Genomic DNA, 22,682 nt, shown 5'->3' on the forward strand with positions numbered 1-22,682 from the left:
CCAGACCTGTTTTGTGGTCACACCTTAGCAGGGCCTCATAGGTGACCTGGCACCTCCCCTTAGAATGGGTCAGCCCGATACAATACTTGCTTTCAGTGTTGGGGCCTCAATCTAAAAGGGATACAACAGGAAAAATTGCATAGACCTTGTCCCATTTAAAAAAAATCTTCAGACTGTTTTGTTTGTGATCTCACTTAGCTACTTCCAATCATTTGTAATGTCATGATAAAATATAGGGAAACATTATTAAATAAAGTGCTCTGCTCTATTATTAGGTAGAACACTTTATTTAATAGTTTTTTGGTTTTGCTTTATTTTAAAAGGCATGTTGCACTTTATTGGGAGTGGAGTCCTGGGGTGTAATGGCTTACACCTTGAGCTACTAACAACAAGGTTAATGGTTCAAACTCTGAGGAAGAAGGATGAGGCTGTCTATTCCCTTAAAGATTTAAAGTCTTGGAAAATCCCCAAAGGCAGTTCTACTCGGTCCTGTAGCGTTACTATAAGTTGAAATCAGCTTAGTAGCAGCGAGTTTGACTTTTGAGTTTATTCTATTGGGGCACACATTTTGCTGAAGATCATTTTTGAATGGTTGCAACAGTACATTGACAACGAACGTAAGACATTCAGGCCAGATTCAGAAGCAATGTGGCATGAGGGAGATCCTTGCTCATGCCAGGTGGATCTTTGCTGAAGGCAGAGCGTAGCAGATATATGTCTACCTGAGGGTTTTTTCTTTTTTACTTTGAAATGGTCATTGTCTAGTAACAAATTATGTATACTATTACACAACATGGGAATTCCAAAATATTTGATTGTGTACACATGGGACTTGTGCACAAATCAAGAGGGATTTGTTCAAACAGGAAAAGGGGATAGAGCATGATTTAAAATTAGGAAAAGCATGCATCAGTGTGGAATCCTTTCGCCATACCTATCCAATCACAAACAGGATGTGTGATGAATAACACAGCATAGGATTAAAGGAAGATTCACTAATAACCTGTGGTGTGGAGAGAATGCAGAGTTTTGCTTTTCAACAGCAAAGAAGACTTAAGTGCTCGGTGATGAAGATCAAGGACTACAGCCTTCAGTATGTGCACCCCAACACAAAGAAAAGAAAACTGATCACAAGTGGACGAGTATGCAACATCATGAAAACAGAAAACATTGAACTTTTAAACGATTTCATCTTGCTTAGACCCTACTCAAAGATCATGGCCGTAATAGTCAAAAAAATAAAAGACATACGAGGGGATTACTCCCCCCAAAAACCAAAACCTGAAAAAAGCTTTGGCAGTATGCATTTTTCCTGCTAGGTGAACATTCAGCAACACATCTCTTGGGAAGGTTCTCTCTGGGCACAGTGAATTTTTTCATAAAAGCAGTTTTTCTCCAACCTCATTTTTTGTGATGGCCAATTTATAAGAACAGCGTGAAGCTGTGAAATTTTGTTTCTTGCTTGGAAAAAATGTTGCAGAAACTGTTGTGATGTTAGACACAGCTTACAAGGACAGTGCTATGGGGAAAACTCAAGTGTATGAGTAGTTTCCTTGTTTCAAAACAGTGAAGTGTCGATTGATGAGAAACCTCGTTTTCGACGACCATCGACTTCACAAATGGACAAAACTGCCCACTTGTAGTGCATTTGGAGTTCCTTCCACCAGTCAGACACACTAACCAAGGTTTCTATTTCGAGGTTCTGAAAGATAGTGTAACAATGTGCAAAAAACAAGACCTGATCTGTGGCAGACAGGGGTCTTGTTTTGCCCCCATGACAGTACACCTGGCAGCCATCTCAGTGTACCAGTTTTGGGCAAATAAAAAAAACATGCCTCTCTTGCCCCACACACCTTACTCACCTGACCTTGCTCCTTTGGACTCCTTTTAGTTTCCCTGAAAATTCAGAGGGCTTGAAAGGACAGAGATTTGACAGACTGAAAGAGATGAAGAAAAAACGAGGGAGGTGCTGTCAGCTATCCAAACAGATGAGTTTGAAACATTTTTCCCAGAATGGATTCGCAGATTTGACAAATGTATTAAGTGATAAAGCTGTTTTGTAAAAAAATTGAAATACATAGCTTTGAAAACGTTTTTTCCCTTTTCTAGGGGGCACCCCCTCATATTGCATTGGGCAAGTATGCTAAACCAAAAGGTCTTACAAAGTGTTGGGAAGCAGCCATGCCACTTTGAGATGTAGGGTGTACCTGATCCAAGCCATGGCTTTTCACCTACTTCGTATACGTGGGGCAGCTGGGCGATGCGTAAAGAAGACTGCAGAATAACAGATGCCCTAATTGAGGTGCTGGTGAAGAGCATGAACAAATCTGTCTTGGAAGAAGGACATCCAGAATGCTCTTTAGAAGTAAGGAGAGTGAGACTTGTTCTCATGTGCTGTAGTCTTGTTGTTAGGAGGGACAGGGCCGGGCCCTAAAGAAGGAAGTCATGCTTGGTCAAGCAGAGGGTCGGTGAAAGAGAGGAAGAGGCTCCAGAACCTTGATGAAACAGAAGCTGTAATACTGGGCTCAAAACCAGCAGCAGTGTTAAGGATGGGATAGGACCAGGTACTGTTTCCTTCTGTCGTACATAGGGTGACTGTGAATTGGCACTCGACAATGTTGAGAGTTCACTGATGGTGCAAACATTTAGTACTTTTGGCTTCTCACCTTGTTAAGTAGATTTAATAATAAAAGATTAACAATTTGAGTCCACCCGGAAGGTTCTAGAAGAAAGACGTGACAATATACTGGCCATTTAAAAATCTATTGTGAGCTGACAAGTTACCTGGAAAAAGACAATTTGACTGTTGGTCTTTGTTCCCAAGAATGGGACCACACCTAAGGCAAAAGACTGGACTGCGAGAGACTTTAGGGGCTGATGCCTGGGCAGCTTGATGTAATTTATCGTCACCACGTGGAGAGGCCGGTAGGAGCACTGCCCCCAGGCTGAGATTGGCTTCTTATTTGGTGAAAAGGAAAAGGTTGACTCATCTTCCTGGGGACATGGAATCTCCATGCTGGGTCCTCTGCTAGATCTCACCTTCTGTTTGTCTTCCTTTGTATCCTTTTTGGGTGTAATAAATCTTTACTCTAAGTAAGGTGTAGTTTCCGTGAGGCTCCATGATTTGTTCTAGTGTATTATAGAAGTGATATGTTTTAGCTTGGAAATCTTCAATGACTAGCACAGCTATGAAGGGAAACGGATTGAGTTTTTAAAAAGAATTTAAATGCCCTTGGAGGAAATGGAATTAGACTGTGTTTTTCCATAGATAATTTTTCTATTAATTTTTGAGTTCTTTTTAAAAATCATTTTATTGGGGGCTCATACAACTCTTAATCACAAACCATACGTATATCAGTTGTATAAAGCACATTTGTACATTCATTGCCCTCGTCATTCTCAAAACATTTGCTCTCCACATAAGCCCCTGGCATCAGCTCCTCATTTTCCCCCCTCCCTCCTCACTCCCCCCTCCCTTACGAGCCCTTGATAATTTATAAATTATTATTTTGTCATATCTTACCCTGTCTGACATCTAATGATAATAATGATCACATTTGATACAGAGTAACTACTAATCATTTAGCCTAATACTTAATAGATATTTTATCTTTATAAACCATTTTAATCCCAGCAACAACTTTAATGGGGTATAGATAATAAAAACTCCATTTCAATGAAAGGAATTACAGTATGTGACTTAGAGCATGAGTCCCTCAGGGCTGGCTTCAATTCTCAGTTTTCCATTTGCTAGCCACTTAGCTTAGGCAAGTTAACTAATCTTAATATGTCAGCATATTGTCTGTTGCTGTATGCAAATGACTGCACGTAGTGTCTTTAAACAATATGGATATCTAGGTCTCCCACAATTTCTGGACATCCGTGATTTGGATATGATTTCACTAGGTGGCTTTGTTTAGTGCCTCCCGGAGGTTGGTCAGGGTTGCAGTTTTCCGAAGGCATGATGGGGCCTGGAAGATCTGCTTCCCATGTGGCTCACTGATAGGCCTGGCAAGTTGATGCTGGTTCTTGGCAGAAGGCTTTAGATTTTGACTTCTCCTGATGACGACTTAAACACTCTGATAATGTGGTTGTTGACTTCTCTTAGAGCAAGCAATCCAAAATAGAGACTCTGATCTAAACCCCAAAGGAACCGTCATCTCTTTATTAAGAGCAAGTCATTAATGTGGCTGACATTCATTAGGAACAGAACTAGGCTTCCTTTTTTAGAAGGCTCTATCAAGTATGGAAAATACTTTAAAAATCCTTCACTTATAAAAGCAACAATAAAAAAGGAACCACTCAGACTGCTTGCATACGGCTGTTTATCTCATGGAATTTGGTGTTTTGGTTTGATGGTTTCGGACCGTGGTTTCACTGGGCATTGCAGGTGCTTGGTGTACTGTTATTTCCACACTTCGCTTCCACATGCTGGTTGTTGTTTGGGGCCTGCATTCTTAAATGCTTGTGAACAATCATCCAAGGTGCAGTAATTGGTCTCGATCCACCTAGAGAGCCACAGAGGGAGGAGAGTCAGATACAGGATGAGGAGATGGATCAGGAGTCAATTGTATCCACGAACAAAGACCTCCTTTGCTATGAGGCCACAAAAACTGGCCGGTGGCAAGCTACCATTACTGAATGTTTTGATCAGAGATTCCATAGAAGTTTTGTGGCTCAAAGGGAAGAAATTCAGACAATATAAAATTCTAATGGAATCTAGATATTCCGAGGCCAGGAGGGCTGAAGAGCTTCTGAAGCTATTACCCCCAGCTAATTTTTAACATATAAACCAAAATATCCCCTGACACCTTCAAATCACACAATAGTGTGCTAGGTTGGGTTTTCTAGAAAAGTGAAAACAATGACACGTTTACATATGTTTGTATATACAAAGAGATTCCTATGGAAAATTGGCTGACACAGTGGTAGAGATGGGTAATTCCAGTCCAGTTCAAGTCAGGTTTCTCCTGACTCGTGGAATGTTTTGTCATCCTGCTTCCTATTGGTCAGCTACCATGAGTCCGATAGCTCCAGCAGAAGACAGAGGGTCAAAGAGGGCTGACTCTGCTCGGTCTCTGTCTCCTGTACAAAAAAGCTTGTGACACCAAGGGGGTGTCATCAGCAACTGATCCAACACAATGGATAGATGGAGCTCTGCCCTTACCCGTACCCAGGAGTGTCTAGATGGCACAATCTATAACCATCACAAATATTTTAATGTAATTAGTAAAATACTGTCTGCCTTGTGCACTATGCCATTCGTAAGAACTAGCTATATGGATGAAATTGACAACAGCAACTCAGAACATTAGCTAGGAAGCTAACGGGAAAGTGCGTTTGCTAATGAGGGAGAAACAGCTCATACAAGGAGCGTGAACTGTTGTTGTACAACTTGGGAAGTGTCATCATTGTTGCTGACTTGTACATGTAGAAACTGCTGAATATGTACCTTCTGTGTACATTTTCCACAATAACACAAACAAAGTCATTAAAACTGAAAAAGAATCCACCTTACCTAGTTTTCCCGTTAAATAGAGATAACAATAAGAGATTATTTTTATCCTGAGATTATAGATATTAAAGACTGCATCTCTTTAAAGCACTGAAGACAATGCCTGTCAAATAATAAGCATTTAATACTGGTTAGGTCAGGACATCTCAACCTTGGCAACCCATTGGAATCACTTGGGAAGATTTGGGAAATCCCGGAGATCAAGGCACACCCCAGAGCAGTTACGTTATCACCTGTAGAGATGGGTCACTGGCGTCGATCTTAATGCCGTGTCTTTGCACCATACGTAGGTACTCCACCCAACCTCGGCTCTCACTCTTTGTTTTCAGGATACAGGCCATTTAGTTTAAGTCCTTTCAATCTTTTTTAATCCGACTTCAAAATCTGCCTCTTAACCTTCCTTTTTGACTTCTCTATTCCGGAAAAGAGTTATAAAGAGTTACACAAGATAACTCTGCCTACTGATGAGAAAGGAGGAAGGAAAAAGGAGTGGAGGGTTTGAATTTGGAGGGAAGATTTCAGAATTCTTACCAGAATGAAAGTGAAATGAGCTTTTGATTGTGAATTCAGATGGTCAATTCTGGTCTTAGGACATTTTAATAAGTCCTAGTGGCACTGAGGCTAGGTGTTTAGCTGCCAACAGCACAGTTGGTGATTTAAATGTGCCATTTACTCCATGGAAGAAAAACGAGGCTGGCTCCTCCTGTCAAGATTTACGGACTTGGAAACCCAATATATGGTCTTATAGGCACCCTGATGGCATAGTGGGGTATGCTTGAGGCTTCTAATCACAAGGTCAACAATTCAAAGTGACCAGCCAAGCCAAGGGAGAAAAATGAGGCTTTCTTCTCCGGTAGAGTTACGGTCTCTGAAACCCACAGGGACAGTTCTTCCCTGCCCGTTAGGGTCACTATAAGCCCAAACTGACTCGATGGCAGTAAGTGAATGAAAGTGTGAGTTGGAGTCAACTTGATGGCAATGGGTTTGGTTTATTCTGACCTCTTTGAGAATAATGACAGAGGGATTCAAACATTCTTGTTGGTTAAAACATTTGTTGTTGGTTTCTGGGTTTTCATTTTGTCTCGATTCAAATACATTATGATTCTTGGCTATTTTTATTTCAGAATACTTTGTCAGTTGGAACTGAGGCCTGCCTAGGGGTGAACTTTGTATGAGAACAATGAAGCCGTAGAAAGGATGAATCTAGCGATTCCATGTGGGATACTGCAGATGCCAGTGTGTGGACATACTGTTTCTCTTCAGCCACCCAGCTCCTCAGGAGCAGGGTAGGAGGGACGTGGCAGGGTGTTGATGGGCCCTTTATTTCTTTGCACTTTCACTAACCTTCCCCTTTTAAACATGTCCTTCACTCTAGCCCGGACTACCCCGGGAGACTAACTAGCAAAGCGGCATCTGAAAGTTCGTGGAACATTCCATTATCATTTAATTCCGTTTTCTCACAAAGGGTTTAAAGTGCCTTAGTATTAAGAGACTAAGCGTCAGCCCTCTTGCGTGAATGCATTGCCAAGATTCAAGTGGACGACCGACTGCCTGGAGCCTAAGCACCTGTTTGCAAGCTTAACAGTCGGCTTGCTTTCAGTCACTCGGTATGTGTCTTTGAAATCTCATCTACTTTGTCTCTCTTCTTCTTGTCCTTGAGTACTTATCCTGTTAGACAATTATTTTAGTGACATTTCAGTAGCATTTTAGGAAGAAGATTAGATAAAGTCATGTGATCAGTCCATCAAATAAACGCGAGTTTTCATGTGCCTTTTGTCCCTCCATGCTTGATTTTATATGGAGTGGTATTTGATAACAGCAGCTGTGCAAACAAGAGGTGAGAGAGTTAAGTGCTTGTGAATTTTAGTTCATGAGCTTTGGCACCCTTCGATGATTTTTAATGGGTAATTTCTACGTTTTTGAACTTCCAACCTTTCACTTGACAGCTGTGTTAACTCTTTTCACCCCACCAAGACTCCTTAGATTCGGAAGCTGCTGTAAGAACATACCACAGGGGGGAGGGGTTTAACAGAATGTAATTTCCCGCACTTTCGATGGCCCAAGTCCCAGTTCAGTGTGTGGCTGGAGTGGAAGGCCCTCTCTGTCCATTTCATCTTCTCTCAGCCTGATGGAAATCTTTAAGGTTTCAGAAGTGTGTCTCCATCTGCCGCCATCATCACCTAGCACCCCTTCCTACATGCCTGTGTCTCTGTGTGTCTTTGGTTCTTTTCTTAAGATTTTTCTCAGTAATGATTATATTTATGATGCACCTTACTCTGGTATGACTCTAGTGTCACTCTGCGAGGGGATAGAGTCAAACAATAATAGATATGACAGGTATTACTCTCTTGCACAAGAACCTTGAGTTCTGTCTTTCTTCATCACATGGGACATTCAGTAGATAAAGCTGTGTCTTTTTGTATTCTTTGTATTTGCTGAGTGGTTTTGCCTGCCAATGCAATATTGGCCATATACTCATGAAATGATCAGTCTCTGGATCATAAAAGCCCCATAGGGAACATCTGACATTCTTATTTCCCTGAGTGAATTCCTTTTTGCTGAGACGTTTCTTCCTCTTCCTCTTCTGCTTGTTGGTCAGAATTTTCTGTTTCTATGAAAAACAGAATCCTTGTATTAAACTTCAAATTTTATCTAACTTCCATTTTCAAAGTACCCTTTTAGGTTTTCTGTAAATCAGTACAAATTACATAAGCATCTCTCTCTCTCTCTGTGTGTGTGTGTGTGTGTGTGAACCCACCAGCTGCCTGTGCCAAAAGGCAGTCAACCAGTACAGCTGCACAACCACTGTGGAAAGCAATATGGAAATTTCTCAGCTAGCTGGGAAAGGAAGTACCATATGACCCAGCAGTCCCCTGAGTCAGTATGCACCCTAAATAAATAAGGAGCAAAGCACAAGCAGGTATATGTGCATCCATGTTCATGGCAGCATTGTGCACAATAGAAAGAAGATGGAAGCAACCGAAATGCCCATCACTGAAAGAATGGATAAATAAACTGGTACATAGACACAATGGCATACTAAAGAATAATGATGAAACTGTGAAACACCTCTTGACATGAATAATAGATTTGGAGAACATTATGCTGAGTGAAGTTAACCAATCCCAAAAGTACAAGTATTGTATGGAACCACTATTAATAAAGAAAAAATCAAGATAAAGATTTTCATATCCAAAGAAACAAATGGCTACCAAGGGAAGGAAGGAAGTGAAGAGAAGGGGGAGTGATAGGCTAGAGTGTGTTGTTACTGTTCGTTGGTGCCACTGGGTCAGCTGGCCCATAGTGACCTTATACACAACAGAACAAAGCGCTGCCCAGCCATGCACCATCCTCACGATCGTTCCCAGACTTAAGCCCATGGTTACAGCCAAGGCGTCGATCCATTTCTTTGAGGAATGAAATGGATTTCTTTCTTGCTCCTTTTGCTGCCACTCTAACAAATACGATGTCCTTCTCCAGAGACCATAAGGTCAGTAGCTCAAACCCACCAGCTAATTGGTAGGAGAAAGATGAGGCTTTCTGCTCCCAGAAAGATTTACAGCATTAGGAACCCCAGGGGCAGTCTCTGTCCTCAGCCTTGCTAGGAGTCGGAATCGACTAATGGCAGAGAGTTTGGTTTGGGCTTATGATCTCTAGTACTGTAGATCTTGATCAAAGTCGACGATCCTTTATTTGCTGAGTATGCACATCAATATTTCCCTTTTGTGGCCTTTGGCACAGGTAGATATAACTAATTAGTGGGCGGGGCTAGGTAAACTTGAAACAGAAAGTCCTGACTGAGTTGTTTTGTGTAACAATCTAGAAGTATGCCTATGTTGGTGTACATGTGTTGAAATCTCCCACTTACTATTGCCTTTCCAGCTATCTGCTTTATCTCTGAGTGTTTATTCAGTTTCACAATGCCATGATAATAATTTAGTGGGGTACTAGGAAGAACAGCGTGGTTAAGTGTTTTACTGCTAGTGGACGGTTGGCAATTCTAACTTAGTGCCTATAAAGAGAAACCTGGCAGTCAGCTTCCAAAAGGTCACAGCCATGAAAGCCTTAGGGAGCATAGCTTTCTACTCGGCCACCCGGGGGTTTTCCAGGAGGATACATGACTCAACAGTTATTGGTGAGCAAGAAACTAGGAACTCTGTCATCTTCAATGGAAACGTCTTACCGGGTTCTCTTTTTCCCCTCCTTAATTTCAAGCCAATAGAAATCTTGCTTGACACAATGGATGTATGGATGGATTGTGATAAGAATTGCATGAGCCCCAATAAAATAATTTTTAAAAACCTTAAAATATATATAACAACGTTTTTGATAGAGTAGGAGAAAATTAGGCATTCTACTACCATCAAAATGTATAGTCTTGGAAACCCACAGTGGCAGGTCTACTGCCTTATTGGGTAGCTGTGAGTTTGGAGTTTTGTTTCATTGTTACATAATAACACACCATAAAATCCACCCTTTTGGTAACATTCAATGGTTTTTAGTGTATGTAAAGAGTTGTACAGCCACCAATCCTTTGAAGATACTTTTACCACTCCTTCTTTCTCCCAGCCCTAAGGTATACTCTTAATTTGTTGTTTTGTCTCTAAGGAGCCCAGGTGGCGTAGTGGTTACATGCTAGCCTGCTAACTGCAAGGTCAGCAGTTGGAAACTGTGAGCCACTTCACTGGTGAAAGGTGAGGCTTTCTAATCCCATAGAAGCCCTCAGGGACCATTCTCTCCTGTCCTATAGGTCCATGGGAGTCACAATGGACTCGATGGCAGTAAGGTAAAGTTTTAAAGGTGTTTACCTAAGGAGTGCTCACAGTTTGGTAGTGGGTTATGCATTGAACTGTTAACTGCAACATGATGTCCATTTAGTGTGCCAGACCATGTGGGAGCCCATCCATCGGTGGCAATTCCGTGGTCTTCCACCAGCTTCTGCACTTCAAGCACAGCCCCTTAATTAGATGAACTTAAGAGTCTTCCCTCTCTTGCTCATCTTGGGCATTTCATAGACCTATTTTCTAGCAGTTGGCCATCTAAACACTGGTTTCTGTGTGTAGCAGAATCCCCATAAACTTGTTGCGATGCTACAATTATTTGGGAAGATGTCTACTTGAATTTTGTTAAAAACTGTATATTAGCCCTGAGCTCAAATTGTTTTTTCCTCAAGACACAAAAAGTATCCTTTTTATAAGGCATCTTAATGAGACTAAATCGTGTGTTACTGAGCGCACCTGTCCGCAGCCTTTCACTGAAGGCAGATGTGTGTAAGCCCTTTTTGTTTGGAATAAACTCGTGCATGTATGAACTAGTACCCTAATAGCAATACTTTCTCACTACCCCTTGTCTATTTTGTATTAATAGGATAAAGAGCTCCCAAAGGATCAGTTGCTAGTCACATTTACTTTCCACCTTAATGCAAAGCAGTATCCTGAATGCCTGCTTTACTGAATACAGGGAACTGCCCAACCTCTTTCACTGAACCCCAAAACAATTGAGGCCTTGAAGGGAAAATGAGGGCACATACCAAATAGGCCTAACTAAAGCCAGTCATGATGATTTCACGTGTGTGGGCACTGGCTTAAGTAATGTGCTGGAACTTCTCTCCAAGTTCGAATAGCCTTGGCAATGACTGCAGAGAACTCACAAAGTTCAGGATGAAAGGGTTGGTTAAGGAAGTTATCAAATTGTTATGTCAGTGAGAAAGGCTCAGGGTAGTTGTTTACAGACATGTTACAAAGTGTCAGGTCTGCTAATAAATGCCCAAGAAGGCACACCACTCTGCTGTCAGCCTGGACCTGAAAGCATACTGCTCAAACTCTGGGGGTCATCAAGCTCAACCGACTGAATCAGGTGCCCAGAGCCACCCCACTTCTGAAGCCAGACTCCTGCACAAAAGCACTAAACTTGCTCTGCAGATCGAGAAAGCAGTCATTCTGTTTGCGATGCTGCTGTTCCTCTGATGGTTTGGCTGCCTTCTGGATCCAGGAGGATCTCGGGACTAGAGGACAAGCTCCACTCCTGCCTCTTGTTAATGATCACCTCCCGCCTCCTGCTTCTCATTTTATACACAACAGGATGTCACTCCAGGGAATCCTATTTGCAATTACTCACAAGTGAATCCAATCAATATCTTTCCCCATCTTCTTTCGAGATCCACTTAGGGAAAGGTTGTTTGGTGAGAGTTAAGAGATTTTTTTTCTAGAAGAGCCACATCGAATAATTCGCTGCCCCTGCCATATGACATCAAACCACTCATACAGGTGAGTCCGTAATCAAAAGCATTTGGGGAACAGAAACAAAACCAAGCCCTGCTAGTAAAACATCATTGGTTGACACTGAAGCTGTAGACTAATTACACTTTGCCCGTTTCCTGTAGCACCAGTTTTATGGAGAAGGGTTGGTTTTATTAGCTGTGATGATGCAAGCTGTATTCAAGATTAGAATATTTTATTACGGGAGGCTCCTCTGTGTGCGCGCTATAGCTGCTCTCTCCAGCCTCCTGTGGACTGCCATTCCCTCATAAACAAGCTCCACAGATGTTAAATGCTCGTGTCAGAAACGTAGTTCCAGGTATGGGCTCCCAGCTTTAAAAATTAGGAAGTTAATTTTTGTTTATGGGACTGAAATGTAAACCATCACTTGATTTAGATTTGTTTCACTTTGTTTTCTTCAGGCTTATGCCTTTAACGTACCGGTTCATTTTGGTAGAATGAATGTTAATGTAGTGAATTTGGCAATAAATCAACCTTGGTATCATGCAGCAGAATCTAATTGGAATGAATAGAATCGCCATTTCATTAACGTCTAAGAATAGGCAATAATTGATGTATTTTTATTAGTCACTTTATCATCCTGCCTTTGTGAAGGTTGTCAGAGGCCACAGAGAACTTTGTCTCAGTCAAAGGTTGCAAGACAGCTGTAAAAACATCACCTTGACTTTTACATGAAAGCGCACCAATGCCAGTAATCAACAGATGTGATTAAAACAGTTGTCTATGTGAGCTTCCCATCGCCAAAGTGACTTTGCGGGGACCCGTGGGGCATGAGACACAGACGGAAAATGTAGTGCAGCTGGCTTTGTACGATTTTCATTCTTCTGTGAATTCACATATTGAATGAAATATAATTATCGTTTTATTTGTCTTCATGTATTCCCAAAATATTTTGTACCCAGACATTCTTGTTGGCTTTAATTAAAATGTGGGTTCCCTCTTTCTCCAAGACATAGAAGCTATAACCAATCATAATTAAATGAAGATTTCTTCTACCACTAACCAGTTTTGTTTTTTTAATTTATGAGCTCAGAAAACCTTCCCTAAATGGATGTATAAGGCATTTTGAAGTACTCTGGTATAATGAAACTATAAATAGCTAGCATTTTTTTCACTGATCCAATCAGGTGCTTTGAGGTTCCACTGCCCAGAATGAATTGCAATGCAGCTTCTTGGTAGTAATATGAACCTGAACAAGTAAATTAATTTCCCTGGATTTCAATCCAGTCATCTCTAAATGGCAATATATTTGTTTTAAATTCTGCAATAACATATTTCAAATTCAGTGACTTGAAACAACACAACTTTCTTATCTCAAGTTCTGAGGGCGAGAAGCCTGAGTGAGCTCAGCTGGTTTCTTAACTCTAGATGCCCCGAAGCCACTACCAAGGTATCAGTCCGTCTAGACTCCTGTCTGAATGCTTTGGGCAGAATGGAATTCCAGGTGGCATACCATGTGTTGTTAACCTCAAGTTGGTTCCAACTCATCGTGACCCAGGTACAACAGAAGAACTTTGGACGAGTCCTTCACAACCATTGCTGTGTTTGAGCACATTGTCGTACCCGCCGTCAGCCCAGGCCGAGTGTTTTTATTCCCTGACACTCTACCATGCTTGGGGTCCGTCTCTAGCCACTGATCCCTCCTGGTGACGTGTTCAAAGTATCTGAGCTGCAGCTTCGGTCATTTTTCTAACGAATATCCTGGCTGTACTTTTTCTGATAGAGAGATGCTGTTTTTTTCTCATAGCAGTCTATGATATATTTGATATTCTCCACTAACGCTATAACTCAAAGGTATCAGTTCTTTGGTCCTCTTACTAATTGTCCAGCTTTCAGGCACAGGGGCGGCATTGACAATGCCATGGGGAGGCGGCGACACCGTCCATTAATATGCCCGGGCCAGTCCCTCATTCTGGAGGGCGTTCTCCGCTGTATCACGGACAGGATTGAGTTGGGATTGAATTGTGAACCCAGTAGAGGGTGTGAACCAAGTCATGGCCTTGTCTGCTTGGGGATGTGGATTGTTGAAAGACTAAAAGCACTCCTCTTTCCAAGCCATGCTTCTGTGGGCAAGAGCCGTCTGGAACACAGATCCCCGGACCACCGGGAAAAGAGCAAATTGAAGATCTCTGTGGGACGGGGCAGAGGCCGAAAGCAGAGGCACGAGGGCCTATGGCAGAGACGCTAGCCCAAAGAGGCCAGGCCGAGCCCAGCGGCCAAGGCAAAGAAATCTCGAGACAGAACAGAGAAGCCATGCCCAGATGACGAGACTGTAAGGCAGAGGGTCAATGTAGTTTCCAGACCCGCAGAGGTGGAAGCCTGGCTCGTAGGCTGAGGACCAGAGACGTGGCTGCTGGCAGAGGAGAGGTGTTATTGTTTTCCAATGATGGTCTCTTTACTGTTAACCGATCCTGATTGGTGGTAACCTATTAACTTCCGTCATAGACCCCTTTACGTGTGAGTACTGTCTGTGAGTTCCCTGTTTCCGTTGCAACAAATGCACAAACCCAGCTTAGGAGAGAGTGCTGCGGGAGGGGTGGTGGTGTCAGACTAGATACAGGAGAATAGAGAGTGAAAGAGTCATGTCTGGCTGCTGTATCCTGGGGATAGGGAAGACAGAGGAGGTCAGGACACACACACACACACGCACACGCACACACACTCCCTCCCTCCCCAGGAGGCATTTACTGCACGGAGGTGTGGGTCAGGTGCATCTTCATCCTCAAAGTGAAGGAGGGTATCTTTTAGCTTCTGGGGGCTACCCATGCTCACAACCTTCCGTCATCCTTAAAGTGGGCAACGGGCCATTGTTCTAGCTGATAGATCAGCAAGCTTTTATGAATTCTTTTGTGAGACTAGAGATCCGCTTCAATAAATCTGGAACCATTCGGCTAAATATTTTAATTGTTTTAATGACTGACTTCATTGCTTTGAGATATAAGTTGGTTGAGGTCAGCAGTTTAGCTGTTCTTAGTATTAATTTTTGTTGGTTTTTTTCTGCCCTCAAGTCTAAAAACTTCAGCATGGTATTACCTGATTGCCTTGAAAAGCAAGGCATGTGACAAGCACTAGGATAAGTGTCTAGATTACAGAGTAGAGAGCTGCCCTTATCCTAGTGTGATATAGGCATGGCATTGCTGATTAGGACCATAGCCTTTTCTGCAATGAGAAAAAATCTTTGTCACATGGTTCAGTGTTGGCAACCGTCTGGAACGGAAGGTTTTACGGTGGCATCTTCTGCTCGTGTGTACTTCTCACTGCTAGCTTGAGAAATGGGTGTGGTTTAAAGAAAAAACAAAAGAAGACTTGAATCGTGTGATGTGGCCCTTTTCTCTAATGAAAATAGTTTTATTCCAATTCTTATGAACCGTTAGTTTCCTTAAAAACTTGGAGTCATGAATAATGTGTTAGGCTGGCTTAGATAAACAAACAGTGTGGATTGTTTAGAAAAACAAATTTAGTGACATTCATCTATATATATGAACTTTATATCAAGAAGTCATCTCATATCAGGAAGCATTCCAGCCCGGTCCAAGTCAAGTCCACAAGTCCAGTGCTGGCCTGGGCCTTCATCAGACTCACAGAGCTGCTGGCCCATGATGAAGAACAGTGAAGTGGGATGCAGGAAGATCACTGGCAGTGGGTGCAGGGTCATGTGGACCCAACGTTGGTGGGCACTGAAAACGCTCATGTTTGGGTGGCCTACATGGGGCCACCCCTGGAGGCAGACAGAGTCCCACCAAGCAGGAAGGGGGAGAGGCAGAGAGAGAGAGAGAGAGAGTGGGGAGGGGGGAGGGAGTTCCTAGTTTCTCCCTTATAAAAAGGCCACATCCCCAAAGAGGCATCAGTCTGTGACCTGACTGACAGGTTAGATTCCACTCCTATACTTTCATGCAAATTCAAATTGATGTAAAATCTTAACTGCCACAGATTATAACAATTTATTCTAATGTTTACCCCAATCTAATTATTAAAATAACTTCCCATTCAAAACAGTAAACTATTTTAATAAAGCTGCAGAGGTACATTTGTCTGTATTTCTGAGGCCTTGCGGTGGAGTTGCATTTCATAGCATCCTTACTGTAGCCCTATAATGAGTCATTTCTTAGCATATTAAATATTCTCTGTAATCTGATTCTTACATAGCAGTCCAACTCGTTCTATACATAGGCTGCTATTTCACCTTAAAATGTACCAAAAAATCTATTTTCCCATTGCCATCGATTTGATTCTGACTCATAATAACTCCACGTGTATCAAAATAAAACTGTTTTCCATAGGGTTTTCCGTGGCTGTTTTTTCATAAGTAGATAATAAGGCCTTTCTCCCAAGGCACCTGTGGATGGAGTCAAACCTCTAACCTTGTTGTTAACAGTTGAGCATGCTAAACGTTTACACTCCCCAAGATCTCCATAGATTTCTCTAATTCCTTTATTAGTCTGTCCTCGTTTTTGTGTATCTTAACAATGTATATACATCTATCAAACTTATTTCTTGATCATTTTTTATACAGCAACCCATTGATCTACTTAAATACATTTTAAATTTTAATATCCAAACGTGAATGAGCATACATTTTGCTAATTTGTGGGATTTTCTTTTTCTTTATCTACCAGCAAACATGAATTATCTTCTCCAGGTAATTACCTTGACAACTTTATTTATAAACATAATCAGCACCTCAACTCAAAGTCAATACTCTCAATCGCCACTAAGCCTGTTGTTACAGATATTGTTTAATGTCTACCTCCCTTTTATCTCTTACCTCTTAACTTTCATGATGCTTAGAACTGTGCCTGGCACTGAATAAATATTTGTTGAATAAATATCTATTGAATGAGCATTTCACGAATGTTTTCCTACTTAAAGTGTACAAGCCATCCACAAACAGAGTATCTAGGATCTGCTGACATTTTACCATTTATAGTACCCTGGTCCAGGCCTGCAGCCTTTCTCGCCAACACCAGCATGATAATCTCCTGACCAGTTTCTTGTTTTCAATGTTGCCTCTTATAGTCTAATCTCAGTACATTGCCTCAAGGTCCTTTTACACGAATGGTTATATCTGAAGACCCTCATTCAGAGAGAAAAAAACAAACAAAATAAAAGTATGGCTTAAATTCAGATAGGCATGATCTGTGCTTTCTCTCCCCTCATCATCTCCTGATTTTGTCTTCTTCCACTCTTAACAACACCCTTCCCCGCCCCCATCACTTGGAAGCTCAGTTTCAAGGCCTCTCCCTCAGGGCCTTTGCACTTTCTGTGTCTTCTATAGAGGGACTCTTTCCCTCTATTCCTTCAGCTTCTACACCACTGCCACCAGGAGAGGCCTTCTGTGACCTTGGTGGATGAAATAACACACCTTTACTCCCGGTTACCTGGCTTTACTCCGCCTTATAGCACTTCCTACAATTTGACGTGGCATTTTAATTTTTATTATCTCTCTCCTTATTAGAATATATGTTTCACAAAAGGGTGGACTTTATTTTATTCAGTACTAGATTCCTAGTTTAGGAACCCTGGTGGCATAGTGGGTTATGCATTGGGTTGCTAGCTGAGAGGTTAGCAATTCGAAATCATCAGTAGCTCTAAGGGAGGAAAGTGAGACTTTCTACTCTCATGAAGAGTTACAACCTTAGAAACCCACAGGGACAGTTCTTCTCTGTTCTCTAAGGTGAGTAGAGCCCTGGTCTTAGAGAACGTCTGACACAGAGAGCACATGTAATAAATAAGACAAAAAGTGTTTGGTAACATATCAAATATACACCAAAATAAAAGCATTGCTACCTCGCTTTTCTTTCTTTTTTTAATAAATAATTTTAAGCTGCCTCTCTTTTCTAACAAGACCTTGAGAGAGTCATTTTAATTGCCAATGTAAATTCAAGATATAAAATAATGAAGACTGTGTTTTATGGTTAGGTATATGCAGTGCGAAGAAACCACTATAAACAGTAGCAAATGAATTGCTATGAACTGTGTTTCTCCCAAGGCATTTTTTAATGGGCACATTTTTAAATAATCATTTTATTGGGAGTCTTTTACAACTCTTGTCAGAATCCATACATCAATTGTATCCAACATATTCGTACCTATATCCCATCATTCATTTCTAGACATTTACTTTCCATTGAGCCCCTTTTTCCCTCTCCTTCCGCCCAACCCTCTTGGCCCCTTGATAGATTGTAGATTGTTAATTATTTTCAAATCTCACACCGACCGCTGTCTCCCTTCCCCGCTGGTTTCTGTTGTTCTTCCCCCTGGATGGGGTGTGTGGTTATGTGTCATTCATTGTGATCAGTGTCTCCCTCCTTCCCCATTTCTCCTCCCCTTCCCCCTACCCTTTGGGTATCTGTTCCCATTCCTGTTCCTAGGTGCCATGTGTTGTGAGTTTTATTCTTGCCTATACCTGTGTGCATGCTCCCGTCTAGTCTAGATTGGGAGGCGGCACTGGGGTCATGAGAATGGGGGGTGAGGAGGCCTCAAGGCCACAGAGGTATATTGCATAACCCATTAGTGCTCTACTGCACCCTGATGGACTCAGCCCCTTCCTGCGACTCCGCTGTGGGGGGATGCGTCATTGTCCATAGATGGGCTTTGGGTCTCCACTCCACCCCCATTCCATTCTCGCCAATGCATTTTTGTTTGTGTACCGTTTTCTCTGAGTCTTTCAATGCCAGTTGCCCGGTCGTGATGATACCTCATGATCATACCAGCTGGTGTGCTTCTTCCATGTGGGCACATTTTTACCACGCCCACACATCAGTGCTTCTATAAAACCTCTTGTAAAGGTGTTGAAGAATTATTATTCTCACTTGAAGGAAGTAGATTGTAGGACGACTGCAGGCTCACAATATTGGTTCTATTTACCACATATTTCTGAAATCGATGTGCAAGTTGCAGATGCTAAGTGTTTTGTTATTGCTGTTCGGTGCATTGCAGCTCAGAGTGACATCTTAGTCAGCAGATGGAAACATGGCTCTCGTGCACCCTCTTCACAATTGCCGTTGTTTGAGCCGATTGTCACAGCCGCTGTTTCAATACAGTGTTTCCTATTTTTCACGGGCTCTCTCCTTGCACAACTGGATGTCCCTCCGCAGGGACTGGCTTCTCCTGACAACATGTCCAAAGTATGTGAAACGAATTCTCACCTTCATTTCCAAGGAGCATTCTGGCTGTACTTCTGAGACAGATGATTTGCACATAGTTAATAAGTATGAAAAGAGAGAGGGGGGAGAGGGGAGGGAGAGGAAAAAAAAGGGGACCTGATGCAAAGGGCTTAAGCGGAGAGCAAATGCTTTGAGAATGATTGGGGCAGGGAATGTATGGATGTGCTTTATACAATTGATGTATGTATATGTATGGACTGTGATAACAGTTGTATGAGCCCCTAATAAATTGTTTAAAAAAAGTATGAAAAGAGATGTGAAGAAATGCCAGGCTAATAAAGTAGGGGGTCTTTATTGCATTGTCAATCTATTTGAGCAAAAAAATGTGAAAGGGAGCTACGAATATTTAAGGATCAAATGTGCTGCTGTCAAAGCAGCAAATGTAGGGGTCACACAGATCCTTGTCCAGTGAGTGAATCAATGAACTCCCCTCCCATGATAGGAAACACATTCTTTGCGGTAGGAGAAAGATATAAAATCTGTTTTATTTCAACACTTTGCATTTTGAGAGTACATTCAATGATTCATGCAATCTGGCCATAAACAATTTGATGTCATTTTGTTAAACTTGAAATTCTCTGAACATTTCCCTCTCTTCCTATTACTTCCTTTTTTTCTTCTGGAAATTTTATTTACTAACATTTATATAATAAATTTCAAAATTTAGACATAATTGATAAGTGCTTCTTTTTCAAAGATGCAATTGTCATCAATATATGGATATTTCGAGTATGTGTTTATTTGATCGCATATTGTCTCACCTTGCCAGCCTTAGGGTTTGAGGTCTGACTTCAGACCCAGAAACCTTATTATCAAAGTTGGTGGAATGTTGTTGCTTGTGTCTTTCAATGCTGGGAATTCTAACCACGATATGAAACAGAATACACACCCCCATAAAAACAACCAGATTTATTTTGAATGGTCGCTGTTAGGTGCCATAGAGTCAGCCCCGACTAATCACAACTCTGCGTACACCAGAATGCAGCACTGCCTGTCCTGCTCCACCCTGACAATTATTGTTGGCGGGACTCATTGTTGCAGCTGCTATGGCAACCCATCTCCTTGAGAGTCTCCTCTTTTTCAGTGACCCTCTGCCAAGCATGAAGTCCTCAAGGGACCGGTCTCTCCTGATAAGATGTCTAAAGTAAATGAGACAAAATTGTGCCATTCTCCATTCTAAGAAACATTCTGGTTGTAGTCAATTCAAGATAAATTTCTCTTTTCTTCTGACAGTCTGTGATACTTTAGATAGACATCACCAACACTGGAGTTCAAATTCACCAGTCAGTCTTCTATCTTCCTCATCCATTGTCCATTTTCCAGATGCATATGAGGCAATTTCATGTTCCATGCCTTGGGTTGGGCACATCTTAATTCTCAAAGTGATGCCTTTGCTCTTTAACATGTTAGAGACCTTGTGCAGCAAATTTGCCCAGTGCAGTTTGTCGTTTGATTTCTTGACTGCCGCTTCCATGACTATTGATTGTGGATGCAAGTAAAAGGAGATCTTTGACAACTTCCATCTTTTCTTTATCATGGTCTTGTCCATTGGTCCAGCTGAGAGGAGTTTTGCTGTCTTTATTTTAAAGTGTAGTCCATACTGAAGATTGTAGTCTTTGATCTTCTTCAGTATGGTTTTAAATCCTCTTTCAGCAAATCAGCTGTGTCATTTGAACACCAAAGGCTATTAGTGAGCCTTCCTTCACTCTGACGCATGTTCCCCTTCAGGTAGTTCAGTTCCTCTCAGTATTTGCTCAGCCTACAGATTGAATAATTATGGTGAAAGAATATTCCCCTTACACTTTTCTTGATTTTAAATCACGCAGTATTTTTTTGTTATGTTCAAACAACTACCTACCTCTTGGATCATGTACAGGTTCCTCATGAGCACAAGAAAGCGTGCTGAAATGTCTATTTTTTAATGTTACAGAATAGTGAGTATTTTCAAATTGACTGTGAGGAGTGGGTAGCTTTTCTTGATGTATTTGGACAATTGAATTGTATCTCATAGGAATTACTGAAAAGGTGAACGATGGGTAAGCATAACTGTGGGATACAGGGGAAATGAAAAACTAAACAAACAACATATATATATACATACATATATGTGTATATATTTCAAGGAAGCAGATGGACTTTGGGCCTCTACTTAAATCTTGCCTCAGTACAATATCAGTCTGTTCTGATAATGTGGCATTGTATGATACTCACCTACCTCACAAGATCTCTGAAGACAAAATGAGTACATAAGCAAATGTGGTGAAGAAAGCTGATGGTGCCCAGCTATTATAATCTAAAGTGTCTAGGGTCTTACAGGCTTCTAATGAAACAAGCAGCCGTCTAGCTGAGAAGCAACAAAGCCCACCTGGAAGAAGCACGTCAGTCTGTGTGATTATGAGTTGTCAAAGGGAATAGGTGTGAGAAGTTCAAAAATAAGTAACCAAATCAATGTCAAGGGGCGTGGATGGAGAGAAGACCCCAAACCCTCCTGTAAGATAACTAGACAGCCCCTCTCAGAAGGGCCACACAGAGGGATGAAAAACCCAGGGTGTGGAACAACAGCACTGGTGAACCACATAACTATCTTCTAGTTCTCTAATATTTCCTCCCTTGATAATTATGTGTTTTATTTGTTTTACCTCATGAATCATATATTTTCTTATGTTCTTTTGTATATTTAAGATCATTTGGTACATGAAAGCCAAGATAGATAACCCTTCAGAAACAGTAACAGGAGCAATGGTTCCCTGAGAGAACAGGAGGGTGGCAAATAGGGAGCTGATAGCATTGATGATTGCATAACCCCACTTGATGGGATCTAGCAATAGAATCATCCTTCATCTCTGGATGTCTCCAGCGTCATTCAGCACCTTTTGTGCATAGACTCCTCTAACATTACAACGTGTGGCTTCAATTGTTTTCTTTTTCAGTCTCCTCAGTCTGAGAAATTATGAACGTGTTCTTCCCTCTGACCCTGTGTCTTTGCACATTTCTTTATCACAATTTGCTTTCTTCCCTCAAGCTTTCATTTGTAGTTTTCTGTTCATAATTTCTTGCAGTTGTTTTAGCTTCTTGGTGTTCAAGAGTAAATTTCAGAATAGCTTCTGACACCCACTTTGATATTTTCCAGTTTTCCTCCCTTTTTTATGAGCTTTCATTTTCTTCACATATTACATTTTCTATGTCGTCCCAATCTTTGTAAGATTTCAGTTATTAGGGATGTCTGTCACGTATACTTTTGAGATGGGTTCAGTTTGTCAAATCTTCTTTTGAGTCATATTTTGGCTCTTGTGGATTTGTTTTAAATCTCTTCAGCTTCAAAGTGTGCTTGCATATGAGTAATTGATGGCATGATCTACAGTCAGCCTCTGGACTTATTCTGAGTAGTGATCTTGAACTTCTCTGTCAACTCTTTTCACGAAAAGCTGTTGATTTGAGCCCATGCATTGCATCTAGTGAGGTCCACATGTATGTTTTAAAAAGGTATCAATGAATTAGTTGTTGGGCTTTCAAAATTCTGTCATACTTCTATCCAGCTTCATTTCTATCACCCAGGTCATATCTTCCAATTATTTCTCTTTCCTCTTTGTTTTCAACTTCAACATTGCAAACACAAGTAATCTTCAATGTGTCTTAGTTGTATTTTCGATCAACTTCAGAATGAAGAAGTTAATGAAATTCTCCAATTCCTTTAACACTAGCTCTAGGGGTTGCTATGCACAT

The 22,682-nt window shown here is 41.4% G+C and overlaps 1 protein-coding gene across 3 annotated transcripts in view; it reads left to right on the plus strand.

Moving 5' to 3' along the window:
- Window positions 1-22,682, plus strand: part of FAM13A (family with sequence similarity 13 member A) — a 313,755-nt gene that overhangs the window by 54,800 nt on the left and 236,273 nt on the right. The gene's annotated exons all lie outside the window — the stretch shown is intronic.

This window comes from Tenrec ecaudatus, chromosome 3, assembly GCF_050624435.1.
Source record: "Tenrec ecaudatus isolate mTenEca1 chromosome 3, mTenEca1.hap1, whole genome shotgun sequence".
In the NCBI taxonomy this organism is placed as follows: Eukaryota; Metazoa; Chordata; class Mammalia; order Afrosoricida; family Tenrecidae; genus Tenrec; species Tenrec ecaudatus.